Raw genomic sequence first — 16,666 nt, 5'->3', positions numbered from 1 at the left:
CAAGCTGTGGTTCATTAGCACTTTATAGGCATGGAATTTGTTCCCTGCCTCGGCCTCTGCTGTTACCACCTGTGCTGTGGTCTGGGTTTGATGCTGCCCTGTCAGCCTGCCCTTACCAAATCCATCCTGAGCAGCAGGGCTGCCATGGGCTGAGTGTGAGGCACCACACAGTTACAGTGCCTTCACCTGCGTGCAGTTACTGCAACTAAGCTGCTAGAAAGCTTCTGTTACATTTCCCTTACAAGACTGATTTTCCAGGGAATAAAAGCCATTATGGAAGCCTTCACAGCAATTTCCTTGCTTAGCAGGTCAGCTCTTTGGAAAGGCAATGAAAGCCTTGCATTCAAGGAGAGGGCTGAAAGCATCACAAGGCTGACAATAAATGCAGACCTATTTACGTCAAGATCCAACAACTGTAGAAACCACACAGACTTCCAAAAAAAATCCTGGCAGAGATCTCATCCCTGAAATGGAGGAGAGAACTACAGCATTTTTCAGAGCCTGTGGCTAAGGCAAGGCTGACCCAGGACAAGTAGCTTCAGAGCATTTTGCTTACTGCTGGCTAAAGGGTGGAACTGTTCCGCCTTTGCATGTCCCCCAAGAAAGGGGAGGGCTAGATTAATGCTCAGGCATTGTGATCTTGTAACCACATTCCCTTGCTGGGAGAGAGAGTGTATGGGAACTGCTGAATTGCAGCCTGGACCTCTGATTGATCACCCAAGATGAGCCAAGAGTCAGCCTCAGGAGCAGAGGTGAAGGCAATTCACCTGTGCTGCTGGAAGGGGTGAAGCCTGGCTGCACCTCTCCTAGACCCATTTAGAGCTGGCTACCACTGGGAAATGATCTCTTTTGGAGATCCCTTCTCTGGAGTTTTGCAGTGAGCCTAGGACACAGGTAAGCACTCCATCTATTATCTTTTTGTTATTACAACTTGCTTAGCTAAACCCTCTGGTTTATTTCATAATTATAACATCTTTATATTCATTGATTATACAGAGGTGATCTGATCTGAATATAAACTAGCTCAGAGGTAAGCACTTGTTATTTACTGTCCTTCTTGGTACTTAGCAGAAAAGGCAGTCTGCCTCTTGTTTAATGAGTGTATGGTAACTGCTGAGTTATGGCCTGAACCATTGATTGAGCACCTGGGGAAAAGACCTGGTCAGTCCTGGGAGCACAGGTGAAAGCAATTCAGATGTGTGACCCAAAGGGGTAGAGCCTGGCTGCACCTCTCTTAGACCCTGTTTAAGGGCTGACTGTGACTGGGGAAGGATCTTTTTCTGGAGATCTCTCCTTGATGAAGCTTTTGCGGGTGAATCTAGGATCTTCTGGTATGGGTGAGCAATCTTCTTCCTTTATGGCACCTTTCTATTGCCCTAGTTAGTCCTTCTATCATCACACCTCTGTTGTAGTGTCTTGCTAGTTGTGTTGGTCTGTCCAGGTGTTATAGTGAGCAATGTGAAAGGTCTTTTCCTGTGAGGTCAAGTAATTGGGTGGGAAAGGATGGTTCCTGAAAACAGAGAGACTGCAGCATAGACTATCTCTCATAATTTATGTTCTTTGCTTGTTTTAATTCAAATTGATTGTAGTAGCACATGAAGTCATTGCCCTAGGACTATGCTATGGTAGAATTAAATTGCTATTTCATGTTCTTTTGGTAACAAGTACTCTACTATGGCTGTGATAGACAAGGCGTTATCCTGATCTATGCTGTTTGTTGCTGCTCTTTCTACAGCTGATGTTGTTCCTGCTTGTGACCAGAATCTTAAAGCTTTTTCTTGCATATAATCATGCAGCCAAACTTATTAGTCCAGAGACCAGACAGCAGTTGGACCTACCTGCTGCTCACTGCACTCCATGAGCACAGCGAATCTTACTGCTAGTATGTATCCTGTTGGCACTGAGCTCTCCTGAGCAATGTTGGCACTCCTGATTTTATTAAATGTCAGCTTGATTGTCCACACCCTCATCCCCTGGATTTTACTGCTTTAGTGAAGCGCCCTGTGGGAAGAGAAGGATGGTCTCCTATGAAGCTGAATTATCAGTAGGTATAGAAACTTTCATTGCTGATGGAAAAATCTTTGTGTAGATCCTCTGTGATTTGCTATTATCACATCATTGCTAAATACTGCCTGGGTAAGGAGGAGGTGGAGTGGAGAGCTGGGTTAGAGGACACTTGTTAGAATTTACAGCATTTGTGTTGTTACTGCAGTAACTCCCACCACAACGTATGTGTGGATCACAGTAGATTTAGGAGGTGATAGCCTTTGTTCTTGCTCCCTTTCTCGTTGCTCCTTCACAAAGTCTGTTAGCACCAAGCCCTGAAATAGACAGAACTGTTGACTGCAGGGAGTCAGGAGCTGCTACTTGTAGACAGACCAAAACAGCATGTGAACTCCCCTGAGCACAGTGCCTAGGACCCAACACAAAATGTGCTCTGCAGAGGTCTTAAACTTTGCAGTAGAAGTCCTCTTTGCAGTCTCTGCTTTATTCTATTCTGCTTTGTTTAATTGTTTCCTTCCTTTTTGCTGTAGTTGGAATGAGTGTTACTGATTTTGCTGTGATTCTAAGTGGCCTTAGGCTTTGGTCTTCAGTTAGTACTTCAGTGTAGTATATTTGCTACATTTTAAATTTAAAATCATCCAGGATTTCCTTTCAAAACTGCACAGCAATATTGCAAGAATGTTTTTGAAGATGATGGTGGAGGGGAGAGTACCGGAGAACCTACATCAAACAATTACAGATCAATGTTTGTGCCTTGTGTTGATAAAAGCTGCAGAATGCTGTGGGTGCTGGAAGGGTTGAGGGGGAAAAGGCCATTTTCCTTTCCTTAATTGTCCTCGCCTGTCTCCGTGACTGTCAGCTGGTGAGATGATGACACAGGCAGTTCTGTAAAGGGAACCTGGCCCTAAAAATCATCGGGGTTTGATATGCCAGTGGTGACAATGCAACTGGAAAATGGAAAGCTCCTTAGGGATAGGTTAGAACAGAAAGACTGTCTCCTGCCAGACCTTTGAAGGGGCATTAAAATCCATTCTCTATCCCATTTGCCACCACCAGCTGGGATAATGCAGAAACAGAACAGAAAGAAGACTGTGAATCAATTTAATTAGGGCACTAATGCTCAATAAAAGAGCAATGCAGAATAAGTGATCTCTAGGTCAGCGACTAGGAGAGTTCCCAGGTATTCCTGGAATGAGAAAAGAATGGTTGGAACTTGCTTTCATCTGTATGCTGCTTAACCCTGTGGTCCCAGTGTCAGACTGTCTTCTCCCAGCAAACTGAGAGTAAGCCTCACTCTCTTCCCTGCACTGGCAGTAGTGGTGGCAGTTCGCGACCACCAGCAGCAGATTTGGCGGCTCTGAGGAACACCAGTGCCAGGGGGCTGCTCTGAGGCTCATTGCTGGAGAGGTCTCCTCACACTGCTTGGGATGTGGCTGCAGTACAGGACTGGTGTTGTACCCACCTCTTTGGGCAGGCTGTGGAATTTCAGCATCAAAACCGAGGTCTTTCTCTTGGTATCATCTCTGCTCCATAGGGTAGGACACCTGTCACCATCTGGTGCTACAGTACCCAGGGAACTCTGTTGATATGGGTCTTGCTGCTAGTTCATCTTGTATTGCCTCACTCTCAGACAATGACTTCTTATATCTGCAGTTCACTTCAGAGAAGACCCCAGCAATTTCTGACCAACGCTTTCGGGAGCAATGTGGTTGCCTGTGTGTCAAAGGTAGTGGTGGTGAATAATTAGTAAACATTGCCCAGCAAAACAAGAAGTTGCAGTTTGGGTGGACAGACAAGCTTGTCAATACCTTTACTGTCTTACTTTAATTAATACCTTAAAAGGTATTAATTTGTTTTGATGCCCAGCTTTCTAGGACTGGTTTCACTTGCTTTAGTTGGATTACATAGAGGGAGAACTTTGCATTCAAGATCTGCTTTAGTCTATAAATTTCAGCAACAAATTAGAAGGAACACCTGCATGACCATGGGTAACACTGAAATTTATAAATGTTGACACCACATCACATTTATGGTGAGTAAAACTTAGAGTTTTCATTTTCTGCAGTATGGAACTTTTCTTAAAAACATCTGTCTGCTTTCCTAGCAGCTGAGGAGTATGGATGTACCTGCTGCGGAGCCTTCCACTGCTCCTACAGGGGGTAATAAATGGAGATGCTCAGGTCCTTCTGCCAGTTAACAATCTGTTTCCTCAGGTCTGTTTGTTTGTCTACTTGGTCTGTAGCAGCATATTCTCTTTTAAGTGACTTTTTCTTCAATTGCAGTTCCCTCCAGGCAGGTTAGGCCCAGCTTGCCATAAGCTTCCAATGGGGACCTGCTGAAGTGATTTAAGTTGGGAGTTACGCAAGAAAGGTTGTTGTTTAACAAACAAACAAAAAACCTATAAACAAGACTAAACAACAATTTCCCAGTATACTTCCAGCAGCACAGGGCACTGTATCAGTCTCAGTAAGAAATGAAAGTAAATATTAATTCCTATATGATTACTTTTTAGTTACAGCAATCTGTTGCAGGTTTTGTCCTTCGCGTATTTCTAGAACCTTCATTTTCATTCTTTTGTGCCAGATATCATAGTTTTTCTTAGCCATTTTGTAAAGACATCAGCTGTTATATTGTCCTTTGTCACTCACAGAAGACTCAGTATGAAGGAAGACTCCTTTCCTGGGAGCACAAAGACTTCTGCTGCCATTGCTACTGACACTTGTCATGCAGCTGACTCCTGAGGGTTCACAATGTGGGATTTAAAAACTGAAAATGGGCATTCCTGCCATGCACAGGGCACTGAATGTCTCGTACAGGTTGGGAAAAATTCTTGCATCTCTCATTTGCTTTTGCCACGTGCATCTGGGCAACTACTGTATCATATCACCAAAATCTTTTTATTCAGTACTTCTTTCCCTTTCTATAATTGTTCCTTTTCCTTCTTCATTCACAGATAATTCCATAGTGTATACATGTTCCTTGGGACACTTGACAACATTTTCTGCCTCTTTCACTGCTATGATCTAGACCTGATTTCTCCTCCTGCAGTAGCTAAGTTTATTTCCTAACAATACTGTAAACTCTTCAAATAACCAACTGCTTGTAAAGCATCAAGCCCAAGGCAAGAAAGTGAAAAATATCTAAGAAGAAATAGAGAGTAAATAATGTAAGACCCATAGTTTTTTTTTCTTCTATGGCAAAATAGTGGTAGCAGGTATCATCTGCCCTAGTTTTGTGCCTTGCACATTGTTGTGGGACTTGTGGCGTGCTGAAACACTTCAAGAACGTGAATTAAAATTGTTGAGAGATCTTGAATATAATTGGTCTTGTATGGGCCAGGAAGATGTACTACATTACTTACCTGGGTCCTTCCTAAATGTTCAGTGAGTTTACAATCCTCTAACAAGCTTTATGGCTTTTGTTAATAGAAGGTTCCAGGAAACAAGTTCTCAAGCAGACTTTCTGATGAAATTGTTTTCTGCTACCAGTATGGTGAAGGACAAAACTCAAAACTAATCTCCAAACCCTTGAAATGAGGTGATGAGTTTCTTAGCAACCTGCTCTGTGTTTGAGATCAAAGGTCACCGTGGTCTAGAACCTGAGCGGAAAGCAAAATAAAAAGATGCACTTAATGACTTACCAGCTGAAAAATGACTTGTGTTCCAGTTAGAATGAGACACCATCCATGTTTTCTATCTGCAAGTGGGCATTAGGAGAAATGCTGACTCCAGAGATTGCTTTGTGTGCGTTTTACAAGTGATGAAAACTATTTTAATCTATTTGCAAGAATTACTTAAAAATGATTGTAAAAGCAGTATTGCTTCTTGTCTTGCTCTAGTCTTCCTTTTTATTTCTCTAACTCTCCCTGCTAGTCTCCATGCTAGTGACAGCCATTCTTGTTTTCTGTGCCATGAAGGATTAAAAAAAAAAAAAAAAAAAGACTCCTCATAGACTCAATCATTAGCAATTGCAACATCTTCTGATGTTCCCACCTTCCAAATCTGCTGAGGCATCCAATGTCATCACAATTGCAGTCATCAGTTTCATGAGTCAGAGTCCACAGACTTTTTTTTTTTTTTTTTTCAAATGACCATTCACAGGCTTGCTAGTTCTTCTCTGTCCTGGGTTCATATATTTTGTGTGTTAGTTTACGTAGAGATAATGCACTGGAGATGCATGGATTAATGCTGACCTGGGTGTGGGAAAGTAACTTGAATATCCGTCATTATTCTACATTTAAAATTATAGGTGAAAGAAAACCGAAACAATTCCTTTCTGTCCTGGTGACAATAGCCCCCTGAGGGGGGGCTATTCTGAGAGACAGAATATAAAGATTCTTTCTAGGACAGAAACTACTGTGGTTTCTTGTGGTACACAGACAGCTGTCATGTTAATCCCACCCATCATGGTTTTACTCTTCAGATATTTCTGTGAAGGAGAGAGTCATCTTATAAACCCGACTCACTCATTTTCTTTTACTCTTTGTATGCATACACATACATAGATGTGTCTCTATATACAGAAGTATATATGTGTATTTGCCCTCCCCATGGGTTGTTGTCAATAGCAGTAGCAGAAGTTCCCCACTCTTTCAGCTTGAACTTCTCATGAGTCAGTATGTCTTGGCCATGTTTGTTCCTTGTGCTGATGGAAAAGCCACAGCGTTGTTGGCTAACAAAGCTGTTTGTATCACACTGATATTTGAATGAGGGTTTAAAAAAAAAAAATTAAAAAATCCTAGTTTTCACTGGTCAGAATTAATGTGTTCTGGTTGACGTGATGTGTGAGTTATTGATGAAATACATGCTGTTTTTATCAGAAGAAAAGCAAGTCTTTGCAGCAAGGGATGGATGAAAGGAGAAGGAAGCTGGAGGAAAGCATGCATTTCTTTATTCTCTACAACCTGGGATCTTTTAAAGAAGAACAATATTTTTTTTTCTTGCAATTGTCAAACACTGGCAAATAGTGACTTCAGTACTTCAATTAACTCTGAATGTTCCTTCCATAATTAGGAAAAATATCTTCACTGAGAGAGTTGTGAAACATTGGAACAGCCTACCCAAGGAAGCAGTTGAGTCACCGTACTTAGAGGTATATAAAAGTTAAGTGGATGTGATACTTAGGGACATGGCTTAGTGAGAGACATGGCAGTACTAGTTCAACAGTACAATGACCTTGGAGGTCTTTTCACACCTATGTAATTTTGTGATTTACATCTTGAGTTGTGTAGGGATTTTTAGTCTCCACTTAATGCCCAGAGAGAAATGCCAGAGTGAGATCAGTCACCATGATCCTGTGCTGTCTGCAATTCTAAGACGCAGCAACTTTGTCCTGTGAGCCACCACCTTCTATTGGTGCCTGTGCTGCAGAGCTGTGCAACTTCTCATCTTGCCAGTGCCTTTTTTACAGTTGATGGATATGTTCTGCCTGCAGACAAGCTTGTGTCTGGGGTGAAATTCAGTTACAGCAATTGTATATTGGGTGAGTTCTGCATAAACTCTAAAAATAGTTAACAAGGAACTACAATAAAAGGCTATGTTGTACAGAAATTACATCTGCAAGAAATGCGAGCTGCCAGAGGCAGGAGAATCTTTTCTTGACTGAAGCATAACTACAGCCTTTTCCCAAAAAGACTTTTTGAAAACTTTTTATTAAGTTGCTATGGCTGAAGCAGACCTCAGTGCTTTCTGCTCAGAGATCTGGAGCCTGCCCTGGGGTGCCATGCAGGTCTCTCCAGACCAAGGAAGAGCCACGTGCAGCTGCTCCATCGATGGAGGACCAGGGTCTGCCTTTAGGGAATGCGCAAAGAAAGGTGCCCTGCACAGGCACATGCTGGGGGAAAAATGCCTGATGTTTACTTGCTTTTAGGTCCATTTTGAGTACTGGAGACAATATATGCAAGTTTTTGCACCATGCTGGGAGTAACTTGTTTTTTTTACTTGTGGCAAAAAAAAAAAAAATTCAGTGCTGCGTGTATACAGCTATGTATGCACAAAACCACAAATTTGTCTGTTTTTTAGATAGGAAGGACCTATGTGCTGACCTGTAAAACCACTCATCTTTAACACTTCTTTACATCGTGTCTTCTCATCTAGCTCTTAGAGGGATATTTGGGTGTTCTGCCTATCTGAACAGATCCAGGGATGCTGTTTGCTCCTCTTTTTGATGAAGGTATCCTAATTATCTGTAAGTGTAATTTCTTAACTCTGAATTCTTTTTCTCCTTTTCATTCCCTAGAGAAGTGTTCAGATTTGATACAGTTTGGTAGCATGGTACATTAGATGTAATCCTATACAGCTGATAGCTTTTCTTCAACTAAAGTATACTTAAACTGTAGGTTTTAAAGTTCTTGGTTATGTAGGGCTCAAAAGAAGAGTTTTAGGTTACTGGACTGAAAAGCATATTCACTTTTTCCCCGAGGCCTGGTACTGCATCTAGTTTCTGAACACATTTTTTAATGAATGGAATTCCAGTGTCTTCCTGCAAGTATTCTGATTGTATGTTTATTTAGTTAAATGGTGTTATCTCATTCCATGGTTATGGGTGTAGAGATATATTTTAGGTGAATGAGGAACAGATTTTGCACTCTTCAAAAATCTCTTCTGTTAATTTCAGCATCTTGATCAAAGATGTTTAACTTAATGGTGCAGATACCCCAACCCATGGCTGACCTGCCTTTACTGGATAAGTAGAAGGAAAAAGTGGCAGGTGCATGCATTTCCAGTGACATGCCACTTTAAATGAAGTACACAGCACTAGGTGACTTATTGCATATAGATGTGAAGAGGTTTTTTTCCATGGTTAATGTGTATGTGCTGAGTGGCACTTTGATCTTTTTTTGTTCCTGGGTTGTGTTATTGCTTGAACTCTACGCACAGATGCTTTGAATCTTCTTTGTCATGTAATTTGTGCATTTGCTCAAACTATGGAAAACAGGGTTTAAGCAAATACCTACACAGAACTTTCTGCTTGCTGGATGGAGGTTATATCATGCACTTGTTCTGAACTCTATTTGCAAAGACAAATGTCAAAACATGAAAAATTATGGAGAAGCGGGTAGTAAATCTTCTTCCATTAAACATTTCCCATTGGGTCATTTTATTACAGTCTTCAGTGCAACACACCATGCAGCTGGAGTGTTTGATTTGCTTACTGCCTTCAGGATTGTTGTGACTTCCTTGCATGCTTTTAGCCTTTGGCTCCTGGTTCAGCCACCAAAGAAACCATCTCTGGCAGAAGGCTGGTGCTTCTTCCAGAAGCTCTCCAAAAAACCATCTCCTAATTACCAGAGGAGATGAGGTGAGATCATGGCAGCCTCACTGCACCTAGTGCTCTCTTTGCTGCTCTGTCTTCCTCAAAAGACCTGCGGCTAGTGACCCCTTGCCATGGCTATTTCACATGAGTAAGCTGCCTGATATAACAGAGATAGTGCAATTACTCCTATTACTAACATATATATATATATATATATTAAATTAAGAGAGCTAGTTTGCTGTTTTGCAGGCTGCTTACCTTCTTGTTAAGGGGAGGAAAATAGGATTCCCAAGCAAAACTCAGCTGGTAAATTGTGCAGAGAACTGAACTTTGGTGGTTCAGTTCTTAGGTGCTCTGCTGCCCAGGGAAATGAACAGCTTGGATAAATGGAGACTGAAGTGACCACTGAATGCAACAAAAGCCATTGTGCAGAAATAGTCTCCCTAAGGTGGTCAGGAGCAAATGTGAGGAAAGGAGCAGGAGGCACATGCTGGATTTTGAATGGTAAGATGCCTCCTGTAATTCAAGCTGCTTATATCTAAGGCATTGTGTACTTGTCAGGTCCTGCCTGTATCTGTAATATTCACTTGTGTATGAGAACTATTGAATCATGGCCTGAACCTCTGATCGCCTGAGGCAAGCAATGAGTCAGCTGTGGCAGCACAAGTGAAGGCAATTCAGTTGTGTGACCAGAAGGCGCGGAGCCTGGCTGCACTCTCTGAGACCCCATTTAAGGGTTGACTGCCACTGAGGAAGGATCTCTCTGGAGATTGCTCCTCTTGGAGTTTTTCCTGCGTGCCCAGGACGTGGGTAAGCTTTTCCATTCATTTCCAATTATCCCTTTCCAGTGTGATAATCCTTCCAACTATATGTTCTCTAAAGACCAGTATATTTGTTTAAAGATATAAAACTGTATATTTGTCAATCATACATCTGTGTACTCACTGATTAAAGAACTTGGTCAGTGAAATCCTGCTCCTGAATGATTTAGATGAAGGATTTGAAGTGCCAGAAGATCCAGAAGTGGCACAAAGGTACCACAACCAGCTCTTCTGGGTAGTTTAGCTGCCTTTATCCCTGACTTACCATCCCACCATCCCTTGCCTGCAGCTTTGGTCTGTGCTACCTCTGGGTCATAGAAATTCTGAACGGATTGTAGTTAGCAGATATATCTGCTGAAAGACAAATGCCTTATTTGCAAATCCCTGTAGGACTGAAATATTGAGTTATTCAGCACTGTTTGGGCAGGCCCAGAGGCAGAAGCATAGGCAACCAGAGAGCTTTACTGATGGGATCTTGGGCGTCATGGGAATTTAGCCAGCTCCAAAGTTAGGTAGTAGCTGAGAAGGGGGCTCTGAGGATTTGCGTTCTGAATGAAGGAAGAATCTCTCTGTAGATTTAGTCTGTGTAGCTGTGCAGGATGGGAGACAATTAATATCGTATAATGCTGGCTCACCATTATGTGAGTAAAGTGAAGCATAAAATTCCCCACAGCACTCTTCTTCAGTCTGTAAGAGTTCTTGTTCAAGAGTGGAAGACTGTTTAATTTTGAAATGCATATGCCAAAGGCCTCCAAGATGTGCTGTGTATTGCATTCCTCCCCTGGAACTTAGAGACTTGGCTGATGGCAATGAATGGGACTTCACATCATGACCTTCTGTCTCTCTGGGTTTGGATACAAGACATGCACTACACACTGACATACACAAATCTGCTGCAAATTGATTCCACTGCACAGAAACTTAACTGTTTTCTTTAGCTCCAGTCTCCTTCAGTGCAACTGTGTTATTGAACTGGGAGTATTCCTGGCATTGAAAGACTTTAGAGGTTAATAGAAGAGTAATTTTAGAGTATGAAAATCTGGACTCCTGCAGATGATGACTGTGGAATATAATAACTAAGCAACTAATAAGCTTTGCAGGGTGTTTAAAAAAACAAACTAACCAGAACTCTTATGTGGAAGATTCATTTATATGATACGGTCTTTGAGTTCTCTGACTATTTAGTGTCCAGCTGATCTGTTTCACTAACTGGATTTTTAAGAGGAACTTCTTCTGTTAATGTAGTCCTATCTAAGTGCTAGTATTGGGAACCTAAAAACAGGAGGGCCCACCTTCATGCTTAAAATAAGATTTTTCTCCTGCACCTTTCCCAGCAGGGGTAAGGATGCCAGGAATGATGGAAACTGAGCCAGCCGGTCTCACTGCCCACGCTGACAGCAGCACCATAATAGGCTGATACTGACAGGGACGAGCGACCCTCTTTCATATGGATGAACATAGTCTCCATTTTAATCCTTAAAAGGTGAGTTCTCTGTGAATGAGTATCTTCACCTCATCGTTACCACTGTCATTGTTACATGTCACCATACATTTTTGTATGTAAGATCTGCAGTTGTTCCTTGATGTTTTGATTTGCAGTTGCAAAGCATCAAAGTTCACTGTGCTCAGGTGGTTGTTCCTTGATGTTGTGCTGCTCTGCAGATGCTCCTGCAACGTGGAATCTAAGAACTCTAGGACAGTTACTGTCTTGCATACTGTTGGCAGTCAATGCTACTCAAAAAATGTAGATTGTTTTCCTATGGAATGTACATAACTCTTATAACTTTTTGTTCTGGCGTTTATCCTCATCTTAAGGCATCAGTGAAGCACGAAGAGGTTAGTCCATGTGTTCAGGATTAGGTTGGCACCAAAAGGCACCCAGAGATGTGTGCACCTTGTTGCTGAACACCAAAAGAGGGGCCTCTAGTTATTGGCAATGAGAAATGATGGCTGAGTATTATCTGAGCAAGCAGGAGCAATAGCAATTAGGTCAAGAAAAGAACAGGAGGCTATGGGAAGACTGAAAACTGAACATAGATCCCTTTCTAATGGATTTTGATTGAATTTTGGAGCTCAATGCTTTTCCATGGAATAGGCCAAAACTAATGCCTAGAATCAATATGTGATCAATCCCAAACATTTGGGATTTGGTTTCTTAGGGAAAATGAATGATTGTATCTTTCCACCTATGTCAATCAATAGTAGGGTTTTTTTTATTTTTATTTTTTGCAAAACCAGTGTTACTACTGTACATGTGTTAGAAATTTAATTCAAAAACCTTATGAATAAAGGCATGAAAAATACTTTGTGCTATCCACTCAGCTTCAGGAGCTCCAGTATCTGCTTTAATTAATAATGATGTATTTCTTCAAAACAAGAATAAACCCCAGACCCCACTATCAATTCTTACTATGAGTTTTCAAACCATCCATTCAATATTAACTAAATATAGTGTGGGAAAAATAAAGAAGAAATGTGTTTGTTTATATTCCCTCATCTATGAAGACATTCTGCATTACAGCAAAGATTTCCTTTCAAATTCACCTGATCTAAAAGATAGAGTTTCTCCTGACTATGCAAGTCAGCTGAGAAAGTGGCTGTATTTTATCAAACTCAGCTGCTCTTTTCCTACCAAAGCATGTTCAAAAACCAACAGATCTATTTTTGTGATTCATTGCAGTCCATTTTGCTGCTGTTCCACTGAAGGAAGTGTAATTTTTGTAATTATTCAGTAGCAAAGCTATCCAGTTGTTTAGTGGTGAAAAAGTTCCAGTCATTTCTATGATGAAGGTTGGTAAATGGAACCAGAAGAAAATTGTTTCTCTGTAAAAATGAATGGTTTGGAAAGGCCTGCATAAAACTCTGAAGTAGCACTGCAAAAAAAGGAAGGTCTCTACTATGAAGTGAGACAAAGATTGCCTTTTGCAGATGTTGAGGCTTTTGCTTCTAAGTTTGCATTGGTCAACATAGCTTTTATTATCAGAGGTCTTGAAATGAAAAGGGTCTCAGAATCCTATGCAGATGCTTATACCCACCTCAAAGGAACAGTAAAGAAATCTCAGAATATCCCTTCTAGCTGCTCCCTGTGTGTTAGAAAAATTTGTCTCTCATCGTGTTTAGTTGTGACCATGAAAGGAGAATCCAGCCAGCATCTTCCTGACTGCTCTGTGACTCCCTCCCCTGCTTGCTGAGCAGCTGCCTCCATAGTGGTCTCAAGCCCAGGGCACACTACCACTTGTCAGGGTACTTAGTATATAAGAAGCCTTCCTTCTTGGGCATTAAAGAACTGGAGAACAAGTGAGAAAATATGTGAATGGGTTCACCTTCTTAGAGGTTTACTTTCTTATTCCTTTGGGTGCTTTTGTGATAAAGAAGGTTACAATGACAACCTGCCTTTCTCCAGCCAAAACATGCAGTGAATTCAAGATCTTGAGCCTTTCAACCTGATCTAATATAGCTGTTCCCATTATCTTCATTCTAAAGGAAGGCACTGAATTGTAAGAGGTGAGGGCAGTTGACTCAGTGGCCTCGCAGGAGGGTTTGATGATGTGATCTGCAGTGCTCCAGGTGTCCTGGTGACTGAGGATGTCCAGGTACGCCAGAGCCATAAGCTGAAGCCTGCCAGGCCTCTTGTGGGTGGGGGACCACAGCATGGGGCACTGCACTAGGGATGCTGATAACTGGGGCTTGCTAGGCCTGTAGCTTTGTCTTGTGGTGAGATGGGACTGGGCACAGAGGCAGGACTGCTGCCTGGGACACACTTGCAGCACTGGATGGCAGTGTTACACAAGTTCAAACAGGTTTCTTTTCTTTCAGGTTTGAGAATAAAGACAAAACACGTCACACATGTGACAGGAAGTGTGTATTTTTCAGAGGGACATCTGTAAGTACTGTTGTGATGTATTTATTGCTCTTCCACACAGACTTCTTCCACCCCCTCTTTTTTTTTTTTTTTTTTTTTTTTTCCTCCTCTTTTTTCCCCCTGGTGACATTCCCATGCTTTCTTCCCTCCCAACACCTTTTCTCAGTGAGTACTGCAGTGTTTCCCATGCCTGTTCTGAGCTCACTGGGCAGTGGAAAGGTTGCAGAGCTAATCAACAAGCTTTGCCACTGAAAAAGCAATACCCAACAACCGTAAAACTAGTGAGATCAGTCTCTTCTCTTCCTCCCAGTTTTTTTTAGCTTTAGACACAGAGAACCAGGAGGAAGAGAACACATTGGCACCAGCACAGTGTATTCGTATTCAGTAATAAGCCTGCCAGGATCCAATATGCTGTAGGGAAAGTATGGGATTTGTACAGCTGACAGTTCACTCCTGTTATGGAGTTTGCCTGTTGCTGGTAGTGGAACAGAGCAATGGTTCCAGGGAGGATACTAAGCCGAGCAGTGCATGTGTAATGCCAGTACAAACACATGCACTCACACTCTTACTCCAGAGACATGTGTGCCACGTATTTTTGGCAGAAAGCTGTGAAGCTGGAAAAGCAGTTGTGAATATGCACTGCTACGGGTTTGTTCCTCCCACTTGGATCCTGAGCTGGGATTTTTCTCCTGCTTTTCATCTCATTTCTCAGTGTAATAGCAGGGTCACACTTTAATACAGCAAATATAATTAGAGTGCAGTTACACAGTTTGACTCCATTTCATGATACCTGTAATTACCATCCACCCATAGCTAGGAGGTTTGTTAATTTGGTGAATAAACTACTTATTATCAGACTACTTTCTGAGTTAGTATCTCACATTTTAATTGCGATGGCACTTTTTTGCACATACATCTAAGGGCTTACTGTGTAACTGTCATTTGCATCACACTACGTTTGTGATTGAGTTCAGTCTGTTTCTGAACATATGATATTTGTCTGCACAGCAGTAGTATGTTAGGTCAATTCAAAAAGGTAAATCAGTACTCGCATTAATAACTCACACCCATGATTCCTACAGGATATCCCTACCCTGCTGAAGCATGAAGGATTTTAAGGAGTGTTCTGGGGTTGGCTCTTGTTTTCGCTCATTTCTTTGTTCTGTATACACAGCCATAGAGGTGAACCAGAACTGCCCACATTACAGCTGGCTGACAAGGCTTACAAAGCACGGCAGGTCTTTGGGACTGGGAGAGAAGTCATGGAGGACACAGTTGGTCTCCTTGCATCCCCTTCCACATGGCTGTAGGTATCCCCTCTGCTGGATTCAGCACAGCTTCCATTCAGATGTTATAGCTTCACATTCCTAATGCTGACATCAGTTTGAATTAATTTTTTTAGTTTTAAGTATAAAGTCTCTGCAGAGAAGAAATTGCTACTCAGTTTATATTTCTTCATGCGTCTGGGACTTTAGGGTTCTCAGAGGACCTTGGAGTAGGCAGGCACTCACAGCATTTTAAAATCCATTGGGAATTCAGTCCCTACATCTGTTGGGACTCAGTACCCTGTGCTCACCCTCAGGGCTACAGGAGCAGGAATCACAAACCACTATGTGCCAGAGATCTGGGGTGCAGTCTGGCCCTTGGCTCAGTGAGGATGAGTGCAGGAGCAGTGCTTGCAAGGGACAGAGGAAGGAGCAGTGCTGGGAGAGGTGCCTCAGCCAGCTGCTAATCCGTCTTTGTGTGGGTACAATAATTAGGAAAATTGTAGCTCTTTGAGTAAGAGGCCGTTTATGTGCCTTTGCTGTTTATATGTATCTAGAAGGAAATTGCAGACAAGTGCCTGCCAAGTGTATCCCTAGAAATATTTTTGAAACTGTCATCCACAGGCTTTGAATACCAGAGGCTGTTTAATCTCTCGCCCACTCGCTTTCTCTCTCTGAGCCCCCACCTCCCACTCTCTGGCCTGATTTCTGTAGGGAGAAGAGTTTAGAGTTTTATGGCAGTGTGAAGACTTATGCAGTTTTGTTTGAGGACAGATTCCAAAGGTGTCACCGCTGGGCAGTCCCTCCTTGTGGACAGAGCAGCATCATCTCAGTGTAAAGCGCAGGGACCAGTGCATGGACACTCTGGGGACACTTTCTGTTCCTAGGGCAGGTGGCTAGTGTGCTCATCTGCTCTCTCTCACAGGGTTGAGAGAGAAAGAAAACATTTTGGGTGCAGGCAGCTGGCATATTGCAGAGACTGAAATCTGCTATCAATGAAATGGGACTTGCCATCACTGGCAGTACTGCATTTGGAGCACCATATTTTACTTTTAGAGTGACCTTTTAGAAGTGGCCCATTGCATTAACGTGTATACTGGTCCTGTTTGGTACTGACACTAGTCCTGTTGTCTTTTGGATGTCCAGGACAGAGAGGCAGCTGGATTTTTGCAATGGATGTACTTCCTCTCTAATCAATCACCTCCTCTACTCATGATTTGCGTTCCAGTAGCTGTTATGAGTGACCTGTGCAGGTCACTCATCCAGAAGGAAATCTGCAGTGAGATGCGTAATGAAACAGAGTAATGTTCGTGGCACAAGCTTACCTAAAAATCAGTTGAAACTGTACAAACTGATTGCTATGCATCTCTGTCCTGCAGCGCATGGATGAACCTCTGTTGTTACCAAGAACAGAGAACCTGAAAACATCCAGAACTCCTTCTGTTCACCACAACTGAAAC

General features: G+C 42.2%; 2 long non-coding RNA genes across 3 annotated transcripts; both read left to right on the top strand.

The window, feature by feature from the left end:
• Positions 1-859: 859 nt before the first annotated feature.
• LOC128086021 (uncharacterized) lies at positions 860-5,911 on the top strand. Of its 2 annotated transcripts, none has more exons than XR_008209212.1 (4): positions 860-894; positions 3,658-3,730; positions 3,871-4,036; positions 4,655-5,911. It is a non-coding gene; the product is annotated as an uncharacterized LOC128086021 (long non-coding RNA). The 2 variants fall into 2 exon arrangements; XR_008209211.1 differs by lacking the exon at positions 860-894 and adding an exon at positions 993-1,030.
• A 5,505-nt stretch (positions 5,912-11,416) lies between these two features.
• On the top strand, positions 11,417-15,241 carry LOC128086866 (uncharacterized). Its single transcript, XR_008209560.1, has 3 exons — positions 11,417-11,562; positions 13,896-13,962; positions 15,116-15,241. It is a non-coding gene; the product is annotated as an uncharacterized LOC128086866 (long non-coding RNA).
• The last annotated feature ends 1,425 nt before the right edge of the window (positions 15,242-16,666 follow it).

This window comes from Tympanuchus pallidicinctus, unplaced genomic scaffold (assembly GCF_026119805.1).
Source record: "Tympanuchus pallidicinctus isolate F22 unplaced genomic scaffold, pur_lepc_1.0 scaffold3, whole genome shotgun sequence".
In the NCBI taxonomy this organism is placed as follows: Eukaryota; Metazoa; Chordata; class Aves; order Galliformes; family Phasianidae; genus Tympanuchus; species Tympanuchus pallidicinctus.
Note: the sequence above shows the minus strand (reverse complement) of the source record. Positions and strands in the feature narration are given on the sequence as shown.